The sequence below is a fragment of the Bombina bombina genome, chromosome 8 (genome assembly GCF_027579735.1).
Source record: "Bombina bombina isolate aBomBom1 chromosome 8, aBomBom1.pri, whole genome shotgun sequence".
Lineage (NCBI taxonomy): Eukaryota > Metazoa > Chordata > Amphibia > Anura > Bombinatoridae > Bombina > Bombina bombina.
Window position 1 is genome coordinate 340755380 of NC_069506.1, and position 24345 is coordinate 340779724.

Consider the following 24345-nt stretch of genomic DNA (forward strand, 5'->3'; position numbering starts at 1 on the left):
TAAAGCAGCCCTTCAGAGAACTCTAAATACCAGTGGTATTTAAAAGGTGCGGGGGAAAAAAAACACACGCGCAGCTAACGCAACCCTTTGGCCGCAAAACTCTAAATCTAGCCGTGTGTATGTTGTAACTAATGTAGCGGCTTAAAATTATACAGCCAAACAAGGATGTATCAAATAGTATATACTATAACTAATTACATATTGACAAATGCGAACCGAGCAGTATTAGTTATTCGTGTAGAAATCATATATAGCATATTATATTGGAACACATTTCTCTAGCAGTGCCTGTTTTGAATAACTTGATATCCATCACATAAAGTTCTCACTAAATTATACTGCTCAGGTCGCTTACTGTCAAAGATGAAATGGAAGCCGCTGTCTTAGTAATTACATAACTACATAAAAGCAAACAATACTTCACACCAGTTATCCATGTACTAAAACAAATGAATTACCAAGCCTTTTTTTTCCAGCGCACCCTTAAGACAACACTGGTATTACGAGTTGTCTGAATGGCTGCGTTAGCCTCAGAAAAGTGAGCGTTGAGCATAATTTAGCTCCACTTCAACCCTCAATACCAGCATTGCTTACGGTAGCGGTAAGCTGGAAAAATGTGCTTGTGCACGATATCCCCATAGGAAACAATGGGGCTGAGCTGGCTGAAAAGAACCTAACACCTGCAAAAAAGCAGCGTTCAGCTCCTAACGCAGCCCCATTGTTTCCTATTGGGAAACACTCTCTAAGTCTACACCTAACACCCTAACATGAACCCCGAGTCTAAACACCCCTAACCTTATACTTATTAACCCCTAATCTGCCGCCCCACTATAGCCGACACCTATATTATATATATTAACCCCTAATATGCCCCCCCAACGTTGCCGCCACCTACCTACACTTATTAACCCCTAATCTGCCGACCGGACATCGCCGCCACTATAATAAATGTATTAACCCCTAAACTGCCACACTCCCGCCTCGCAAACACTATAATAAATTTTATTAACACCTAATCTGCCCTCCCTAACATCGCTGCCACCTACCTAAAATTATTAACCCCTATACTCCCGCCCCCAACGTCACCGCTACTATAATAAAGTTATTAACCCTAAACCTAAGTCTAACCCTAATCCTAACACCCCCCTAACTTAAATATAATTTAAATAAAACAAACTAAATTTACTATAATTAAATAAATTATTCCTATTAAAAACTAAATACTTACCTATAAAATAAACCCTAATATAGCTACAATATAACTAATAGTTACATTGTAACTATTTTAGGATTTAAATTTATTTTACAGGCAACCAATAGGATTGAGCTCAAATTCTATTTGCTGTTCCAATTCTATCAGCCAATTGGAATTGAAGGGACGCCATCTTGGATGACGTCATTTAAAGGAACCTTCATTCTTCGTTTGGACGTCGTTGAAAGATGATGCTCCGCATTGGCTGGATTGAAGATGGACCCGCTCTGCGCTGGAAGGATGAAGATAGAAGATGCTGTCTGGATGAAGACTTCTGCCGTCTGGAGGACCTCTTCTGCCCAGATCGGATGAAGACATTTGGCCATCTGGAGGACCACTTCTGCCCGGCTTCTTGGAGGACTTCGGCCCGGCTGGGTGAAGACGTCTCAAGGTAGGGTGATCTTCAAGTGGTTAGTGTTAGGTTTTATTAAGGGGGGATTGGGTGGGTTTTAGAGTAGGGTTGGGTGTGTGGGTGGTGGGTTTTAATGTTGGGGTGGTATTGTATTTTTCTTTACAGGTAAAAGAGCGGATTACTTTGGGGCAATGTCCCGCAAAAGGCCCTTTTAAGGGCTATTTGTAATTTAGTATAGGGTATGGAATTTTATTATTTTGGGGGCTTTTTTATTTTATTAGGGGGATAAGATTAGGTGTAATTATTTTTTTTATTTTCTGTAATTTAGTGTTTGTTGTTTTGTGTACTTTAGTTTATTTAATTTAATTGTAGTTAGTTTAGGTAATTAATTTAATTATAGTGTAGTGTTAGGTGTAATTGTAACTTAGGTTAGGGTTTATTTTACATATAAATTTGTATTTATTTTAGCTATGTAGTTATTAAATAGTTAACAACTATTTAATAACTATTGTACCTAGTTAAAATAAATACAAAGTTGCCTGTAAAATAAAAATAAATCCTAAAATATCTACAATGTAATTTTTAATTATATTGTAGCTATCTAAGGCCTAGATTTAGATTTTGGCGGTAGCCGTGAAAACCAGCGTTAGAGGCTCCTAACGCTGGTTTTAGGCTACCGCCGGTATTTGGAGTCAGTCAGGAAAGGGTCTAACGCTCACTTTTCAGCCGCAACTTTTCCATACCGCAGATCCCCCTACGCCATTTGCGTATCCTATCTTTTCAATGAGATCTTTCTAACTCCGGTATTTAGAGTCGTGGCTGAAGTAAGCGTTAGAAATCTAACGACAAAACTCCAGCCGCAGAAAAAAGTCAGTAGTTAAGAGCTTTCTGGGCTAACGCCGGTTTATAAAGCTCTTAACTACTGTGCTCTAAAGTACACTAACACCCATAAACTACCTATGTACCCCTAAACCGAGGTCCCCCCACATCGCTGCCACTCAATTAAATATAGCCAATAGAATGCAAGCTCAGGATCAGCCAATCGGATTGAACTTGATTCTGATTGGCTGATTCCATCAGCCAATCAGAATATTCCTACCTTAATTCCGATTGGCTGATAGAATCCTATCAGCCAATCGGAATTCGAGGGACGCCATCTTGGATGACGTCATTTAAAGGAACCGTCATTCGTTGTCTAGTCGTCGGTTGAAAAGGATGTTCCACGTCGGCTTGGAAGAAGATGGTTCCGCTCCGCTCCAGAAGAAAGAAGATTGAAGATGCGGCTTGATAGAAGACCCGATGATGGACTTCCGACTTCAGCCCGATGATGGATTTCTTCAGTCGCCGCTTGGATCCAGACTTCAGCCCGAGGATGGACGTCACTCTTCAGCCCCCCGCTTGGGCTTGGATCAACACTTCCGAGGCTTGGATCAAGACTTCCGAGGACGGATCGGTAAACCTGGCAGGGGGAAGATAAGGTAGGAAGATCTTCAGGGGCTTAGTGTTAGGTTTATTTAAGGGGGGTTTGGGTTAGATTAGGGGTATGTGGGTGGTGGGTTGTAATGTTGGGGGGGGGGTATTGTATGGTTTTTTTTACAGGCAAAAGAGCTGAATTCTTTGGGGCATGCCCCGCAAAGGGCCCTGTTCAGGGCTGGTAAGGTAAAAGAGCTTTGAACTTTTTTCATTTAGAATAGGGTAGGGCATTTTTTTATTTTGGGGGCTTTGTTATTTTATTAGGGGGCTTAGAGTAGGTGTAATTAGTTTAAAATTGTTGTAATATTTTTCTAATGTTTGTAAATATTTTTTTATTTTTTGTAATTTAGTTCTTTTTTATTTTTTGTACTTTAGTTAGTTTATTTCATTGTATTTATTTGTAGATATTGTATTTAAATAATTTATTGATAGTGTAGTGTTAGGTTTAATTGTAGATAATTGTTGGTATTTTATTTAATTAATTTATTGATAGTGTAGTGTTAGGTTTAATTGTAACTTAGGTTAGGATTTATTTTACAGGTAATTTTGTAATTATTTTAACTATTTTAGCTATTAAATAGTTATTAACTATTTAATAGCTATTGTACCTGGTTAAAATAAATACAAAGTTACCTGTAAAATAAATATAAATCCTAAAATAGCTATAGTATAATTATAATTTATATTGTAGCTATATTAGGATTTATTTTACAGGTAAGTATTTAGCTTTAAATAGGAATAATTTATTTAATAAGAGTTAATTTATTTTGTTAGATTTAAATTATATTTAACTTAGGGGGGTGTTAGTGTTAGGGTTAGACTTAGCTTTAGGGGTTAATACATTTATTAGAATAGCGGTTAGCTCCAGTCGGCAGATTAGGGGTTAATGTTTGAAGTTAGGTGTCGGCGATGTTAGGGAGGGCAGATTAGGGGTTAATACTATTTATTATAGGGTTATTGAGGCGGGAGTGAGGCGGATTAGGGGTTAATAACTTTATTATAATAGCGGTGCGGTCCGGTCGGCAGATTAGGGGTTAATAAGTGTAGGCAGGTGGAGGCGAAGTTGTGGGGAACAGATTAGGGGTTAATAAATATAATATAGGGGTCGGCGGTGTTAGGGGCAGCAGATTAGGGGTATATAGGGATAATGTAAGTAGCGGCGGTTTACGGAGCGGCAGATTAGGGGTTAAAAATAATATGCAGGGGTCAGCGATAGCGGGGGCGGCAGAATAGGGGTTAATAAGTGTAAGGTTAGGGGTTTTTAGACTCTGGGTACATGTTAGAGTGTGAGGTGCAGACGTAGGAAGTGTTTCCCCATAGAAAACAATGGGGCTGTGTTAGGAGCTGAACGCGGCTTTTTGCAGGTGTTAGGTTTTTTTTCAGCTCAAACAGCCCCATTGTTTTCTATGGGGGGAATCGTGCACAAGCGCGTTTTTTAAGCTGGCCGCGTCCGTAAGCAACTCTGGTATCGAGAGTTGAAGTTGCGTTAAATATGCTCTACGCTCCTTTTTTGGAGCCTAACGCAGCCATTCTGTGAACTCTAAATACCAGAGTTATTTAAAAGGCCAGAAAAAAGCCAGTGTTAGATACGCGGGTCGTTACCGACAAAACTCTAAATCTAGCCATCAGGGTTTATTTTATAGGTAAGTATTTAGTTTTAAATAGGAATAATTTATTTAATTGTAGTTATTTTATTTAGATTTATTTAAATTATATTTACGTTGGGGGGGGGTAGGTTTAGGGTTAGACTTAGATTTAGGGCTTAATACATTTAATATAGTAGCAGCGATGTTAGGGACGGCAGATTAGGGGTTAATAAAATTTAACTAGTGTTTGCGAGGCGGGAGTGCGGTGGTTTAGGGGTTAATATATTTATTAAAGTGGCTGATGTCCAGTTCGGCAGATTAGGGGTTACAATATTTATTTTAGTGTTTGCGATGTGGAGGGGCCTCAGTTTAGGGGTTAATAGGTAGTTTATGGGTGTTAGTGTACTTTTTAGCCCTTTAGTTAAGAGTTTTATGTTACGGCGTTAGCCCATAAAACTCTTAACTACTGACTTTTAAATGAGGTAGGAGTCTTGACAGGAGATGGTGTACCGCTCACTTTTTCCAGCAATCATAATACCGGCATTAGGAAAATCACATTGAAAAAAATAGGATACACAACTGACGTAAGGGGATTTGCGGTATGCTAAATCGCGGAAAAAAGTGAGCGGTACATCTGTACCTGTCAGACTCGTAATACCAGCGGACGTTAAAAAGACTCGTAATCTAGGTGATATTGAATGAAACAAACAAAGTACAGCATGTTTATGACTGTTTTCTGCAAGGTCGAAGTTAAACATAAATATATTAGCGTAGGTAATTCACTTGTTTTAGTACATAGATAACTGGTGTGAAGTATTGTTTGTTTTTATGTACTTATGTAGTTACTAAGACAGCGGCTTCCATTTCATCTTTGACCTGAGCAGTATAATTTAGTGAGAACTTTATGTGACGGATATCAAGTTATCAGTGAAAAAGGGTGTGTGTACAAGCGCTAAGGTAATCCCCAAGCTGTATCCAAACAGAGATCCTAACCAACCTCCAAAAAATATGCACAAGTAGTAAGAAGTGAATACAGCGCCAACAAGAGGCCAAGGGATAAATATACTCACAGAGAGATAAAAGAAGATTATTTAATGAACCATGTTAAAAAGCATCAGTAATAAAAGACTATATATAAAAAATGTAAAAAGCACATATAAATAAAATTACAAATACAGGAATATCTTACAGAAGCGGCTCAAAGGGCCAAAGCTGATAATTACAATAAAAACAGAGGTAATAACAGGTGATCAGTGTGAGTGGTACACCAGAATAAGAGTGTATACTAATAAAACAGAATTAGCCTAAGTACAACTGTAGCAAGTGCATCAAGCAAAAAACTAATAAACAATAATACAAACAATAGTGTTCAAAATTAGTGTTACAAAAATAGTGTTCCAAAAAATAGAAAAATGCACTGCAGTGCAAAAAAAGGGGGGTAGCAAAATAATTGTATAGATACAATCAAATAGTGAGTGAGTGCAAATGGATATAAAAATGCTAGCTACTTAATCCAGTGAGGTTAAGATATAATTAAATAAAATACACAATATGCAATAACATAAAAAATAAAATACACAATATGCAATAACATAAAAAATAAAATATAAAATATAATCCAAAAAAGTATTCAAAAAGTTGATCAACAAATGTTAGTGAAGAACAAAAATAAGTCAATCAAAACAAAAAAATGGAAAAAATGGGTGATGAAAAGCAAGGTGAAAGTGAGGAAATTGATTCCTTCCAATGTTAGTTACTTTAACAGATCCAAATTCCTGAGTGTGGTTGCTGAAGTAGCTGATTGGATCCTAGCACCTGTCAGCTGCTCCTATGGTATCCTAAAAAGTGTCCCTGTAAAAAAAGAAATTCACAACATAGTGTATCCAATATGAGAATGAAGTAAAGATTAAAGTAATGCTTACCAATATGTCAACGCGTTTCTGCCCTCAAAAAAGGGCCTTTCTCAAGACTAGAATATTGGTAATGGCAGCTGGCCTTATATACAGTTTAGAAGTAGCCTATATGGTAGTTTAATTGATTAATTGTATTGTTTGGGCGCCAAATCCCTCCACTTCCTGTGTAACATCTAAAAGATTCCCCCATAAAGTGTAGTATCACTTCCTGTGTAACATCTAAAAGATTCCCCTCCACTTCCTGTGTAACATCTAAAAGATTCCCCCATAAAGTGTAGCATCACTTCCTGTGTAACATCTAAAATATTCCCCTCCACTTCCTGTGTAACATCTAAAAGATTCCCCCATAAAGTGTAGTATCACTTCCTGTGTAACATCTAAAAGATTCCCCTCCACTTCCTGTGTAACATCTAAAAGATTCCCCCATAAAGTGTAGCATCACTTCCTGTGTAACATCTAAAAGATTCCCCCATATGGCAAACCGGAAGTATATACATTTTCCCGGATTAATTTTATACATATCTAAATATATAGGTCATTCAAAAGGCATGTATATGGCCTTAGATTTATCCAGTTGTTTCTTTCTCGATTGCCGGTATCTTTGTTTTGGCTTACCAGTTTCAAGCCCAATATCGGAGCTACCCGGTAGTGACGTAACCGTTGACGTCACTTCCGGTCCGGCGATATTACATAGACAAGCTAGATAGACTAATGTTGCTAGCGGCTTGTCTATGTAATATCGCCGGACCGGAAGTGACGTCAACGGTTACGTCACTACCGGGTAGCTCCGATATTGGCTTGAAACTGGTAAGCCAAAACAAAGATACCGGCAATCGAGAAAGAAACAACTGGATAAATCTAAGGCCATATACATGCCTTTTGAATGACCTATATATTTAGATATGTATAAAATTAATCCGGGAAAATTTATATACTTCCGGTTTGCCATATGGGGGAATCTTTTAGATGTTACACTTTATGGGGGAATCTTTTAGATGTTACACAGGAAGTGGAGGGGAATCTTTTAGATGTTACACAGGAAGTGATACTACACTTTATGGGGGAATCTTTTAGATGTTACACAGGAAGTGGAGGGGAATATTTTAGATGTTACACAGGAAGTGATGCTACACTTTATGGGGGAATCTTTTAGATGTTACACAGGAAGTGGAGGGGAATCTTTTAGATGTTACACAGGAAGTGATACTACACTTTATGGGGGAATCTTTTAGATGTTACACAGGAAGTGGAGGGATTTGGCGCCCAAACAATACAATTAATCAATTAAACTACCATATAGGCTACTTCTAAACTGTATATAAGGCCAGCTGCCATTACCAATATTCTAGTCTTGAGAAAGGCCCTTTCTTGAGGGCAGAAACGCGTTGACATATTGGTAAGCATTACTTTAATCTTTACTTCATTCTCATATTGGATACACTATGTTGTGAATTTCTTTTTTTACAGGGACACTTTTTAGGATACCATAGGAGCAGCTGACAGGTGCTAGGATCCAATCAGCTACTTCAGCAACCACACTCAGGAATTTGGATCTGTTAAAGTAACTAACATTGGAAGGAATCAATTTCCTCACTTTCACCTTGCTTTTCATCACCCATTTTTTCCATTTTTTTGTTTTGATTGACTTATTTTTGTTCTTCACTAACATTTGTTGATCAACCTTTTGAATACTTTTTTGGATTATATTTTATATTTTATTTTTTATGTTATTGCATATTGTGTATTTTATTTTTTATGTTATTGCATATTGTGTATTTTATTTAATTATATCTTAACCTCACTGGATTAAGTAGCTAGCATTTTTATATCCATTTGCACTCACTCACTATTTGATCGTATCTATACAATTATTTTGCTACCCCCCTTTTTTTGCACTGCAGTGCATTTTTCTATTTTTTGGAACACTATTTTTGTAACACTAATTTTGAACACTATTGTTTGTATTATTGTTTATTAGTTTTTTGCTTGATGCACTTGCTACAGTTGTACTTAGGCTAATTCTGTTTTATCAGTATACACTCTTATTCTGGTGTACCACTCACACTGATCACCTGTTATTACCTCTGTTTTTATTGTAATTATCAGCTTTGGCCCTTTGAGCCGCTTCTGTAAGATATTCCTGTATTTGTAATTTTATTTATATGTGCTTTTTACATTTTTTATATATAGTCTTTTATTACTGATGCTTTTTAACATGGTTCATTAAATAATCTTCTTTTATCTCTCTGTGAGTATATTTATCCCTTGGCCTCTTGTTGGCGCTGTATTCACTTCTTACTACTTGTGGATATCAAGTTATCCAAAACGGGCACTGTTAGAGAAATGTGTTCCAATATAATATGCTATGTATGATTTCTACACGAATAACTAATACTGCTCGGTTCGCATTTGTCAATATGTAATTAGTTATAGTATATACTATTTGATACATCCTTGTTTGGCTGTATAATTTTAAGCCGCTACATTAGTTACAGCATACACAGTGTTTTTAATATTGTCTAATTATGTTGCATATTTGTTATATACACTGAGATACGTAAACACAGGTGATCCCCATGTAGTAGGGAGGCGGACCATAATCCAATAGGATAATAAGTAGCCACCACACCTCCCACTATACATCTTTGACAAAGCACCAGTAAGGCGTGAAAGGCGTCAGATGACGTCACCCTCCGTTAGCACCCGTGTCTCCTGGTAATCACTAAGCTTGTGAATGCTGTGTGTTTCTTACACAATGAAATAAAGGTGTGAACTTTTTCTATTGCTCCGTCTAAAGTGCTTCATATGTGCCTTCCAATACGAACTTTACTTCACCTCACCTTGTTTGTATACCACGTAAAGGGAAACTTTTGCATTGCTTAAATTTGAACTGCAAACTTTTTGTTTGACTGGTCTGTCGTGTATGTCGGGAGAGGCGCTGATGCGGCCCTTGGTTTCAACCTTGAGCTTCTGCGGTTTATTTCTGTGCACTCACCTTCAGCTCTTCATATACTGTATATATACATATATATATATATATATATATATATATATATATATATATATATATATATATATATATATAAATAAATAGAACATATTATTCTAGGTGGGGAATATTCATATTCCATGTCAGGTTAGCACACCTTGGTTAATCACAATCAGGTTTTTGCTCAAGTAGGATGTTTTTTTTTTTTTTTTAAGTTTATTGGAGGATACGTTAACACTGCTGCAGAATTCAATGTTCGGCTTTTTACAAGCATTGGATTATCGCTCATTTAAAATCTTTTTACTTTCAACTTGTAATACACACATGTGTGCAAAAGTTTATTTCTAGCATGGTTACCGTGCGAACAGGAAATATAAATAGCACTCCACTCATAATCTAGCCCAGGCAGAAATTTATCTAATTGGGTCCTTTTATAGCTATTCAGGAATAACAGCCAGAATCTATGTTATCTGTCCCTCTCTTGATGGCTAGCTTAGCATTAGACTAATAAAGGGTGTGCTTCCTCAATTCCTGGTTTCCTTGCTGTTTCTTGATCCATGCCTAATAAAGAGGAGTTTTTTTATTGTATCTTGATTGAAGCAAGGAATGACATTTATGATTATAATATTATCTCTAATAAAACAGATTGCCCGTGATAAAGGTTTTGGCTGCGTCACTGGAATGAATGGACTAGTATTAGTTCCTGGGCTAATATCTATAAAGGTTTCTGTCACACTAACCAGGCTTTGACCCACAGGTCTGCCCTACTGAGATATCTCATAGTCAATGTAGTCGATAACAATCTGTATTTTATACTAATGGTGGATTTTATTACGTTTTCCCATATGTAATTATATTTGCTTTTCTTCATAACATTAACTTAAAATATTTACTTTGTATATGCAAGTATTATGCTATTCTCAATTACTTTTATGAAATTTCAGGAAAAGCAGACAAAAAACTTGAAAGTGCATTAGATTTTTTTTTTCACCATGCAAAAATATAGCCTTGATCACAGTATGATAATTTTTTTTTTTTGCTATTTTTGAGGAGAATAACAATACTTTTTGACTCTTAAAAAAAACATAATTTATGTAAGAATTTACCTGATAAATTCATTTATTTCATATTGGCAAGAGTCAATGAGCTAGTGACATATGGGATATACAATCCTACCAGGAGGGGCAAAGTTTCCCAAACCTCAAAATGCCTATAAATACACCCCTCACCACACCCACAAATCAGTTTAACAAATAGCCAAGTAGTGGGGTAATAAAGAAAGGAGTAAAAAGCATCAACAAAGGAATTTGGAAATAATTGTGCTTTATACAAAAAAATCATAACCACCATAAAAAAGGGTGGGCCTCATGGACACTTGCCAATATGAAAGAAATTAATTTATCAGGTAAATTCTTACATAAATTATGTTTTCTTTCATGTAATTGGCAAGAGTCCATGAGCTAGTGAAGTATGGGATATCAATACCCAAGATGTGGAACTCCATGCAAGAGTCACTAGAGAGGGAGGGATAAACAGCCATATTCCACTGAAAAAATAATCCACCACCCAAAATATAAGTTTATTCTTTAAATGACAAGAAAAACTTAAAACATCAGCAGAAGAATCAAACTGAAACAGCTGCCTGAAGAACTTTACTACAAAAAACTGCTTCTGAAGAAGCAAATACATCAAATGGTAGAATTTAGTAAATGTATATAAAGAAGACCAAGTCCTCGCTTTGCAAATTTGATCAACTGAAGCTTCATTCTTAAAAGCCCACGAAGTGGAGACTGATCTAGTAGAATGAGCTGTAATTCTCTGAGGCGGGGCCTGACCCAACTCCAAATAAGCTTGATGAATCAAAAGCTTTAACCAAGAAGCCAAGGAAATAGCAGAAGCCTTCTGACCTTTCCTAGGACCAGAAAATAAAACAAATAGACTGGAAGTCTTCCTGAAATCTTTAGTAGCTTCAACATAATATTTCAAAGCTCTCACCACATCCAAAGAATGTAAGGATCTTTCCAAAGAATTCATAGGATTAGGACATAAAGAAGGGACAACAATTTCTCTAGTAATGTTGTTAGAATTCACAACGTTAGGTAAATATTTAAATGAAGTCCGCAAAAACGCCTTATCCTGATGAAAAATCAGAATAGGGGATTCACAAGAAAGAGCAGATAGCTCAGAAACTCTTCTAGCAGAAGAGATGGCCAAAAGGAACAACACTTTCCAAGAAAGTAGTTTAATGTCCAAAGAATGCATAGGCTCAAATGGAGGATCCTGTAATGCCCTCAAAACCAAATTAAGACTCCAGGGAGGAGAAATTGACTTAATGACAGGCTTAATAAGAACTAAAGCCTGTACAAAACAGTGAATATCAGGAAGTTTAGCAATTGTTCTGTGAAATAAAACAGAAAGAGCAGAGATTTGTCCCTTCAAGGAACTTGCAGACGAACCCTTATCCAAACCATCCTGAAGAAACTGTAAAATTTTAAGAATTCTAAAAGAATGCCAAGAGAATTTATGAGAACACCATGAAATATTAGTCTTCCAAACTCTATAATAAATCTTTCTAGAGACAGATTTACCAGCTTGTAACATAGTATTAATCACCGAGTCAGAGGAACCTCTATGACTTAGCACTAAGCGTTCAATTTCCATACCTTCAAATTTAATGATTTGAGATCCTGATGGAAAAATGAACCTTGAGACAGTAGGTCCGGCCTTAACGGAAGTGGCCAAGGTTAGCAACTGGAATCTTCAAAAATGGTTTAGAATACAACACCTCAGTATATGTGGCTTATGGGGCACGGAACCCAGGGTCTGCCTTGTCCTGCAGGTACTCCAAGCAAACAAAAGATTGTTCCAGCAACCAATACTTTTAAAAGACCTTTATTTTCTCATGTCTTGGGTCTAAGCAAAAATACAACATTTCAGGACTGCTATAGGCCCTTAGTCATGTATACTTTCAAATACACAGGTTCATCATTTTAATACCCTACACTTATTCACCTGTTCTCATTTGATTTTTCATTTTGCAACAGTGCCATCTTGTGGACAACCAAAATAAAAGTTTATTTTTTAGTTGTGCTAAATATTCTGACTAATCACATGAGAAAAAATTCAAAGTTACAAATAAAATTTAAAGATAAAACAATATGTACAAAATTAAAATAGAAGAACTATTGCACATAGTAAGCAGATCAAGGACAATCATTTCATAGATAATAGTTATATAAACCAATTCATTTTAGAGATCTCTTGCTTGATTGGGAAAATGCAATTTCATTTGGTATAATACAAGTCATCTGCCATGATATAGGTATCATATAGGCACATATAAACTTCTAAAAATGCGTTTTTAAAAAGGTATGAACAAAGACTTTGATTGGAGTCTATTTCTTTAAATACACATTTTGCAAACGCATTTTTAGAGTTTATATGTATACAAAAAAAACCTTTTTAATGGGCTGAGTAGTGAGATATGGATGCATGTATCATGGTAATTGTCTCATATTGCCTTGTATTGTATGACATTATACCTTTTTCCTTTAAATATTCTTTAAATATATTTCTTGAATTACCCCTTTTTATGGGCTGAGTAGTGAAATACAAATACTTTTAAAAAAAAAATCCCCCCCTTTTAATGGGCTGAGTAGTGAAATACTGATACCTATATCATGGCAAATGACTTGTATTATACCAAATGAAATTGCAAATTGCATTTTCCCAATCAAGCAAGAGATCTCTAAAATAAATAGGTTTATATATAGGCTGACCATATTGCCGCTTTAAGAAGGAACACATATGAAAAATACATATGTCAGGGTTCTAATACAAAACATTTCTTTAAACAGCCCTGACATATGTAGTTTTCAAATGTGTCCCTTTTTAAAGCGGCAATATGGTCACCCTATTTATATAACTATTATCTATGAAATGATTGTCCTTGATCTTGATTTTAATTTTGTTCATATGGTTTTATCTTTAAATTTTATTTGTAACTTTGAATTTTTTCTCATGTGATTAGTCAGAATATTTAGCACAAGTAAAATTTTGGTTGTCCACAAGATGGCACTGTTGCAAAATGAAAAATCACATGAGAACAGGTGGATAGGTGTAGGGTATTTAAATGATGAACCTGTGTATTTTAAAGTATACATGACTAAGGACCTATAGCAGGCCTGAAACGTTGTATTTTTGCTTAGACCCAAGACATGAGAAAATAAAGGTCTTTTAAAAGTATTGGTGGCTGGAACAATCTTTTGTTTGCAAGGTTGGCAACTGGACATCCGAACAAGATCCGCATACCAAAACCTGTGAGGCCATGCCGGAGCCACCAGCAACACAAACGATTGTTCCATGATGATTTTTGAGATCACTCTTGGAAGAAGAACTAGAGGCAGGAAAATATAAGCAGGTTGATAACACCAAGGACGTGTCAGCGCATCCACTGATTCCGTCTGAACATCCCTGGACCTGGACAGGTATCTGGGAAGTTTCTTGTTTAGATGAGAGGCCATCAGATCTATCTCTAGAAGACCCCACATCTGAACAATCTGAGAAAACACATCTGGATGGAGGGACCACTCCCCCGGATGTAAAGTCTGACAGCTGAGATAATCCGCCTCCCAATTGTCTACACCTGTTATATGCACCGCAGAGATTAGACAGGAGCTGGATTCCGCCCAAGCAAGTATCCGAGATACTTCTTTCATAGCTTGGGGACTGTGAGTCCCACCCTGATGATTGACATATGCCAAAGTTGTGATATTGTCTGTCTGAAAACAAATGAACGGTTCTCTCTTCAACAGAGGCCAAAACTGAAGAGCTCTGAGAATTGCACGGAGTTCTAAAATATTGATTGGTAATCTCGCCTCTTGAGATTTCCAAACCCCTTGTGCTGTCAGAGATCCCCAAAAAACTCCCCAACCTGAAAGACTTGCATCTGTAGTGATCACAGTCCAGATTAGCCAAACAAAAGAAGCCTGCTGAACTAAATGCTGGTGATTTAACCACCACGTCAGAGAGTGTCGAACATTGGGATTTAAGGATATTAATTGTGATATCTTTGTATAATCCATGCACCATTGATTCAGCATACAAAGCTGGAGAGGTCTCATGTGAAAATGAGCAAAAGGAATCGCGTCCGATGCTGCAGTCATGAGGCCTAAAACTTTCATGCGCTAAACAGCTACGGGGAAAAAGAAGTAGGGCAGTAATATAGTATTTCTTAAAAATAAGTGTGTTAGTGATGTGTTATACAGAACTAATAAGTTGAAATCTAAATATTTTTACCTAGACGTATCATAAAATAAAGCTTATTCATCTAAAAATGAATTCGGTATTAGAAAACAGGTTAAACAAACATAAGATTTATTAATCCCAAATTAAAAAGATATATTAATCTTGATAAAACATACATATAAACATATATGATTGGGTGTTAATATGACCGGTCATACGTAGGTGCAAATCAACAGAAATTACAATAAAATCCTGACAATACTAACTTTAAAAATATATATATATGTGCAACTAAATCTAGAGAATTGTAGGGTAGTTGCTGCATATATGAATAAATCCACCTTTGTAGTACTGGCATAAAAAAGGAGTGCAAAAAAAAAAAAAAAAAAATTTAAGTTCCAATGTGTTGGTATAAAGAGTTCCGTTTTTGTAATATGCTTATTTTAAATATATGGCAAAGTTCCGTTATAGCAAAAAACAACTGGTGTTAAAGTTCCGTTATAGGGAACTAATTGATGTTAGAAACAACACTTAGGAATAATGTTGTGTTAGTTCCGTTATAGTTCCGTTCAGGTATTCCAAAAGTTCATGCAAGAGAGTATAAAATAAAGTATTTTACTTAAAAGTTTAAAAGTTACCTCTGACTTCCACGCTGTGGTGCCCTTACACCTCTATAGTGCCTACCTGCTCTTGTCTCGAGCTGAATCCTCCGTCTGGGTACGGCACAGGTGTCCTAAGCGGCTTCCAACAGCTGGTAACGTCAGGAACGTAGAATGCGTGTCAAATGTAGGTCCGGTTAAGGATAGAGACTCTGCGCAGAGTGCTTAAAAAGTGGACAAAGTAGTTCCCACGAATCCTTTGTAATCCTTGTAAATAATACTTCCTTATCCGTACCCAGACGGAGGATTCAGCTCGAGACAAGAGCAGGTAGGCACTATAGAGGTGTAAGGGCACCACAGCGTGGAAGTCAGAGGTAACTTTTAAACTTTTAAGTAAAATACTTTATTTTATACTCTCTTGCATGAACTTTTGGAATACCAGAACGGAACTATAACGGAACTAACACAACATTATTCCTAAGTGTTGTTTCTAACATCAATTAGTTCCCTATAACGGAACTTTAACACCAGTTGTTTTTTGCTATAACGGAACTTTGCCATATATTTAAAATAAGCATATTACAAAAACGGAACTCTTTATACCAACACATTGGAACTTAAATTTTTTATTTTTTTTTTGCACTCCCTTTTTATGCCAGTACTACAAAGGTGGATTTATTCATATATGCAGCAACTACCCTACAATTCTCTAGATTTAGTTGCACATATATATATATTTTTAAAGTTAGTATTGTCAGGATTTTATTGTAATTTCTGTTGATTTGCACCTACGTATGACCGGTCATATTAACACCCAATCATATATGTTTATATGTATGTTTTATCAAGATTAATATATCTTTTTAATTTGGGATTAATAAATCTTATGTTTGTTTAACCTGTTTTCTAATACCGAATTCATTTTTAGATGAATAAGCTTTATTTTATGATACGTCTAGGTAAAAATATTTAGATTTCAACTTATTAGTTCTGTATAACACATCACTAACACACTTATTTTTAAGAAATACTATATTACTGCCCTACTTCTTTTTCCCCATAGCTGTTTAGCGCATACACACACCCCTCTTCTCTTTGTACTGATTCTGTGATTATCTGCTTTATGGGAGCAGATTAGTGTGTAATGCAGGGGTAGATTTGCGCACCTTATACCCACCGTTTTTTCTTTGCTAAAACTTTCATGCACATAGCCACTGAAGGGAATGACTGAGACTGAAGGTGCCGACAGGCTGCAACCAATTTCAAACATCTCTTGTCTGTTAGAGACAGAGTCATGGACACTGAATCTATCTGGAAACTTAAAAAGGTGACCCTTGTCTGAGGAATCAAGAAACTTTTTGGTAAATTGATCCTCCAACCATGTTTTCGAAGAAACAACACTAGTTGATTTGTGTGAGATTCTGCAGAACGTAAAGACTGAGCTAGTACCAAGATATCATCCAAATAAGGAAACACAGCAATACCCTGCTCTCTGGTTACAGAGAGCAGGGCACCGAGAACCTTTGAAAATATTCTTGGAGCTGTTGCTAGGCCAAATGGAAGAGCAACAAATTGGTAATGCTTGTCTAGAAAAGAGAATCTCAGGAACTGATAATGATCTGGATGAATCGGAATATGAAGGTATGCATCCTGCAAGTCTATTGTGGACATATAATGTCCTTGCTGAACAAAAGGCAGAATAGTCCTTATAGTCACCATCTTGAAAGTTGGTACTCTTACATAACGATTCAAAATTTTCAGATCCAGAACTGGACTGAATGGATTTTCCTTCTTTGGGACAATTAATAGATTTGAATAAAACCCCAGACCTTGTTCCTGAAAAGGAACTGGCATGATTACTCCTGAAAACTCCAGGTCTGAAACACACTTCAGGAAAGCCTGAGCTTTTACTGGATTTGCTGGGATGCGTGAGAGAAAAAATCTTCTCACGGGGCGAAGCAAGCCAGGCGTCTGAGCGGTCGCAAGCTGAGAGAGCTCTGTTCCTATGATATCTTTAATTCATAACAAGACCGCTCAGTATCGCCCTAGATCTTGAAAAACTATAGCTGATAATCTGTAGATCAGTATTGAGGGGTTCAGTAGCTGAGAGAGAACCTGAAGTGACAAATAGGAGCATTCTCCTATCAACCGCAGCCTACACACAGTCTGACTGAGGAACAGCCATATTACCGACCACGTGGAGCTAAGAGTGAGACCTGACTTGAGCATACTAGTGGCTCCCTGTCAGCTGCGATTATCTCCCCGACAAGACTATTCACATACAACCCCTTGAAGATTGCAACACCATCTTATGAATCAGAGAACACCATGAGACACGGCACCACTACAATGGATGCCATAGAGCACTGGGAACGTGGTACACTGCTCTCCCTAGATCAGCACTACCGAGATCTCAGGCAACATTTTAATCTCCTTTTTCTACTCTATTTGTGGAGCTGTATGAACTGGAGGAGGACTCTCCCGTACAATCTGACATGTACTGTGACTCTGGTATACACACTGCTGCAGACTGGGATATGCAGAGTATCATAAATGACAATTTTTCTCAGGAAACCGCTGGCAGTACCGTAGCTCTTGAGAATAGCACTCATTTGGACAGGGTGCCATCTCAGACTCTGAGGAGTACGAGCCGAGATCAGAGTACTCTACGATCTAATTGTCAAACATCATCTGATCACCTAGACCGCATGACTGCTGCTCAATGTTTAGTCAAGGATACAGCAAACATCATGCATTTTTGCGGTAGAGCAGCAAGATATACACAACCTTTATTAAAAGTAAAATGGAGCAGTTTTGCAGGGGGACTGTTACACAAAGCACTATTTAGTCATCCAGCCACAGTAACTAAGCTAGCAGTACCATTGACGAAATCTACAGCTCCATACCCATGCTAGAGTCTCAACCCAGCCAGCCGGAGTCCTGAGGCACTCAGCTGAACATTCTTACAAGCCAGGATACTCCCTTATTCCAGCGCCATATACAGCAGATATCTTTCATGGTATGATGGCACTGGCCTCACAGACCGAGACTCACAAATGTGGTGTTGGCTAGCAAGAGATCCTCCTAAGACTCTGTGTAGGTCATTTCTCCATTTCTTTCCTTTTTAAGGGAACTATCTACAAGACTATAACTGATTTTGCTTCATTTTATCAGACAGCTGTTTATGTAGTTAGGAGATTATTTATCTTTAGTTTACAATTAGTATTTATCTCCTCATTTGTTTCAAAAGGTTTACATATACTGCCATGTTCTATCCCTTAAGCTCACTCCCCATAGTACCCTGATCCCTCTATTTAAGTGAATTTGAAGGATAGTTGCTTATACTATATTCAGATTAAATCCAGAATACTACCTGCAGGACATAATACTCCACATGGACATCCAGCTACTGTTGCAGCTAGCTGATCTCAGAGCACAGTTTGGCCCCAAGTTATCAAAGTCTGGCGGACCTGATCCGACAGTGCGGATCAGGTCCGTTAGACTTCGCTGAATATGGCGAGCAATACACTCGCAGTATTCAGCATTGCACCAGCAGCTCACAAGAGCTGCTGGTAAAACGCCGCCCCCTGCAGACTCGGGGCCAATCGCCCGCCAGCAGGGGGGTGCCAATCAACCCAATCGTACTCAATTGGGTTGATTTCCGGCGATGTCTGTCCGCCTGCTCAGAGCAGGCGGACAGGTTATGGAGCAGCAGTCTTTGTGACCGCTGCTTCATAACTGCTGTTTCGGAGTCATTCGGAGCTTGATACATATGCCCCTTTATCTCAGGTTTTTACTAAAACATACTTAAGACTAGTAATGTATTATCTATACTATAGCAGCACCACTGTTGGATACTGCCTTTAACCATTTAGACAGCATCATTTTCTGTATACCTACACCTCATTATGTTATGTATTCTGTCTCTGGCAATCATCTCTACCTAGTAATTTATACTCAATTTATATAGTCTTAGACTAATAGTCATCCCCATATGCATTATCCACAATATTTATTGTAGATACTATACATGTTAGTATAAAAAGTTTGTCATTGTTTATAAGCTGTATTAGTAATATTTCTCGTTCAATGCCCCTGAGTTATTAGCTAATTTTTACCACATAGACTAAAACCACAACTATGTTAGTTTGAATTAGCTGTTACTGACCTTAAGTAAGGTTCTTATTATAGCCAACTCATTTCAGGTAATATATGCCCTTATTTTGCTTAGTTACGCCGTATTTCATGCTTAATAGGAGCCTCACACATCTACCCTTTTTTAGGACACAAAGGGGAAGAAGTATGGTCTATATTAACTACTATCTACCCTAACTACTGCTCACACAATCTTTCAATTAGCTAGACACATCTCAACGTGTTCAGTCCTAGCCAGTACACAGCTCCCAACATTCATATTAAAGGATCCCAGCCCTAACTGTAGTATAAGCCTAGGTAGGGCTACATTGCTCTATAATCAGTCATGTTGCCTATTTTAATCACGCCCACTTGAATTGGTCACATCTCAATGGTTTAGATAGCTCTCATACATCATAAGGTGTAGTTTTGTCTCCAATAGAGTAAATAGAATTCTGGTATTCATGGTTAGCTCATATAGGTATAATTCCTCCTAACCCACACCGGTCTTCTCTTTCACCAGATAAACGATTATTCTCCTAAAGGGGGTTCATGCGCACCTTTCTACAGCTTTCATTATGCACATTCCACCTCAAGCTTGAAACATGGCACTTTTATTAGTTCTCCATTTATAATGTGTGTTAGGGGTGACACAACATGTTTGATGTCTCAGCTGTTATGTAACAATAGAAATGTAGCCATAAGCTAAGATCTCCACTACTATGGTTCAATGCTATATGAAGTATAGTCCCATGGGGACTATTCCCTGACTAACATCTCCCCTACATATTTGCCACACTATCCTATTTCTATATACATTATTTATCCTACACCTGAATGAATATCCACACTAGGCAACATACAGTATATATTGGTTTGTTTCCCTATACGTAATTTCTTCAGGAAGCTCCATCAAACGCTTTATACTCAAATACACTTAGAGTCCCTAAAGTCCTCCCAGATTCACACCCTAACAGACTCCGCCCCCCTTCTTCTCCTTCTCCCCCTTTAGAGCGGCTCTGGCCCGCTGAAAGTCCCTTCCCCCAAATAAAACCAACATACTAACCCCCATGTTACTCCAATCCATTTAGAATAGATAAATCACTATATGATCCCCATAGTAATATGGGGACCATCCTTATGCTCACTAACTCAAAGGTTATAAAAGAGGTTTCATTCTTATATGTCCCAGTTAGCCTTCTCTTTCACACACGAGCCCTTTCTATTACTCTCAACCCTATATATCATACATCTTACGATCCACACTTTAGACATACTCTTCTAACCTTCACTAGAAACTACATCCTTACTGGTGATTGTGTTACTCGGTCTGGTTAAAGCTTTTATTTACATGTATCTAGTAGTCATGGCACTTATTATTGTAATATCACTATCCTAAGGTTTTTGACCAAACCTACTTTCTATAAGAGAATTGTGAAGATGTATTCTTTATGCTTGACTTATATCTAGACATATTTTCTGTTTTATTGTAATTGTTCATAATCATTACCTCAATAAAAAAAATATATAAAAAAAAAAAAAAGAAATCTTCTCACAGGAGGTCTTACTCTGAATCCTATACGATACCCCTGAGAGACAATGCTCTGAATCCATTGATTTTGGACAGAATTTATCCAAACATCCTTGAAAAACCTTAATCTGCCCCCTACCAGCTGAGCTGGAATGAGGGCTGCACCTTCATGAGGACTTAGGGGCTGACTTTGGTTTCTTAAATGGCTTGGATTTATTCCAATTTGAGGAAGGCTTCCAATTGGAAACAGATTCCTTGGGGGAAGGATTAGATTTTTGTTCCTTATTTTTATGAAAGGAACGAAAACGGTTAGAAGCCTTAGATTTACCCTTAGGTTTTTTATCCTGAGGCAAAAAAACTCCCTTCCCCCCAGTAACAGTTGAAATAATAGAATCCAACTGAGAACCAAATAAATTATTACCTTGGAAAGAAAGAGATAGTAATCTAGAATTAGATGTAATACCAGCATTCCAAGATTTAAGCCACAAAGCTCTTCTAGCTAAAATAGCTAAAGACATGGATCTAACATCAATTTTGATAATATCAAAAATGGCATCACAAATAAAATGATTAGCATGTTGCAGTAAGCAAACAATGCTAGATATGTCAGAATCCAATTCTTGTTGCGCTAAATTCTCAAACTAAAAAGTTGATTCAGCCGCAACATCAGCCAAAGAAATTACAGACCTGAGAAGATGACCTGAATATAAATAGGCTTTCCCTAGATAAGATTCAAGTTTCCTATCTAAAGGATCTTTAAAAGAAGTACTATCTTCCATAGGAATAGTGGTACGTTTAGCAAGAGTAGAAATAGCCCCATCAACTTTGGGGATCTTTTCCCAAAACTCTATTGAAATTGCTGGTAAAGGATATAATTTTTTAAACCTTGAAGAAGGAATAAAAGAAGTACCTTATTATTTCATTCCTTAGAAATCATATCAGAAATAGCATCAGGAATAGGAAAAACCTCTGGAGTAAACACAGGAGGTTTAAAAACAGTGTTTAAACATTTACTAGTCTTAACGTCAAGAGGACTGGCTTCCTCAATATCCAAAGTAATTAACACTTCTTTTAACAAAGAACATATATACTCTATTTTAAATAAATAAGTAATTTGTCAGTGTCAATATCTGAGGAAGGATCTTCTGAATCAGATAGATCCTCATCAGAGGAGGATAAATCATTATGTTTGAAATTTCATGAACTTTATAAGATGTTTTAAAAGGCCTTTTATGTTTATTAGAAGGCGGAAATGCAGACAAAGCCTTCTGAATAGAATCAGTAACAAATTCTTTAAAATTCATAGGTATATCATGTACATTAGAAGTTGAAGGAACTGCAACCGGCAATGTACTATTACTGATGGACACATTATCTGCATGTAAAAGTTTATCATGACAACTATTACAAATGACATTTGGAGATGTAATTTCCACAATCTTACAACAAATGCACTTAGCTTTGGTAGAACCGATGTGTCATGAACCTAATTCCTGTTCCACCTTAAGGCATGTAGCCATAATCATTCATACCACCTTAACAACTCATGTTACCTCCTATAAAGCTCACAACAACCCCCAGACACTCATTGCTGGATTATTGAATTGCAAACCACACCTCTCCAGCTTGTTACTTGTATCCATTGAAGCTAAAGAAACGCAATACTAGCAGCACTCCTCCTTGCTACTTTCAACTCGCTCTGAGTCTAACAGCTGTGCCGGCTCATCTGACGTCACACCCGGCACGCTGCTCTCCTACACGCTGCAGTGATTCTGGCCGCATTCCAGCAAACTACCGCTCTGAAGTTTTCCTCTCTGCCTAGCCGCACAGGGTTATTATGTCTGGCTAATTACCTTCTGCCTAAGGTCACAACATCCTTCACTTTGTCAGCTGGATTCAGGTTCCGTATGTGTCGAATAACATTCTGTGCTAAGCTGTTGTCTGTCAGTTTGTGAGCGTATCATCCCTGTCAGTCTGCTCGTTACACTGTCTGCCTGCATGTTGCTAACCACACCTGCTTTGCAAGTATAACTCAGACTCTTTGCTAATTGCATGTTATTTGTGCTGCCAAAATTACACATCCATGTTACAGAAATTACCAATGACGTAGGATAATTACTGCTGAGTGCTCAATTAAGTTTTATCTCAGTTTGTGGTATTCTCTACAGTATTCATTACCTTTGAACTACATTGCTATACTTTTGCCTCTGAACATACCATTAATATTCCTGGTGTTAATGGGAAGATTCTTTAGGCAATATTATTACAAGTTAAGAAGTTTATGTTTCCTTGCTAGCAAGCAGACTTCTTCATTTGTCACACTAACTAACTTAAACTTCATAATATAGCTGTAGTATCAGGTTGATTGCTTATCCTAGTTACATTGTTTTTTGAACCTTTACATAATAATCCAGCCTTACAAAACTATGGAGCCATCAGATGTGACACCTCAGCTACACAGCTTAAACCAGCGCTTAGACAATTTAACCCAGGCTTTCAGAGACCTACAGGTGGAAAACCAGAGTCTTAAAGCCTGTCTAAGAGAGGTCCTATCTAATAGGAATGCTGGAAATGACCACCAGGCTGAACCTCAGGTCTCTTACCCAGAGAAATTCTCTGGTGATCGCTCCGCTTTCAGGCAGTTCAGAAATGCCTTTCTTTTACTATTTGATTTAAGACCAAAAACCTATGCTACAAACAGATCCAAAGTGCTTACTACCCTCTCCTACCTCCGTGGGGAACCCCGGGCCTGGGCTGACTCTTTCTATGAGTCCCAGGACCCAATACTTAATTCTCTAGATGCTTTCCTTAAGGCTTTATCTAATCTCTATGATGATCCCTACTGCCAGATCACTGCTGAGGGTAAACTTAGATACCTCAGACAGTCAAAATCTCCTGTAGAGGAGTACATAACCCGTTTTAAGATTTGGGCTAGAGATTTGCTCTGGAACGAGGTCTCGCTTAAAAATCAATACTTCCTGGGCCTCTCAGAGGAGATTAAAGACAAACTTTCCAGGACTGGAATACCCGATCGTTTGGAGGATTTCTATTCCTTGACCACTACTATAGATCGAAGACTCAGGGAGAGAAGGCAAGAAAGAGGAAGCTGTGGTCACCCAGTATGCAGGTTGCTACCAACACCTCCTGCGGCTACCTCTTCTCCTGACCAGCCTATGGACATAAGCTTTGTGAGGGGTCCTCTCACTCCACAGGAGAAGTCTAGACGCCGAAATCTCAACTTGTGCATGTATTGTGCTGGTACTGACCAT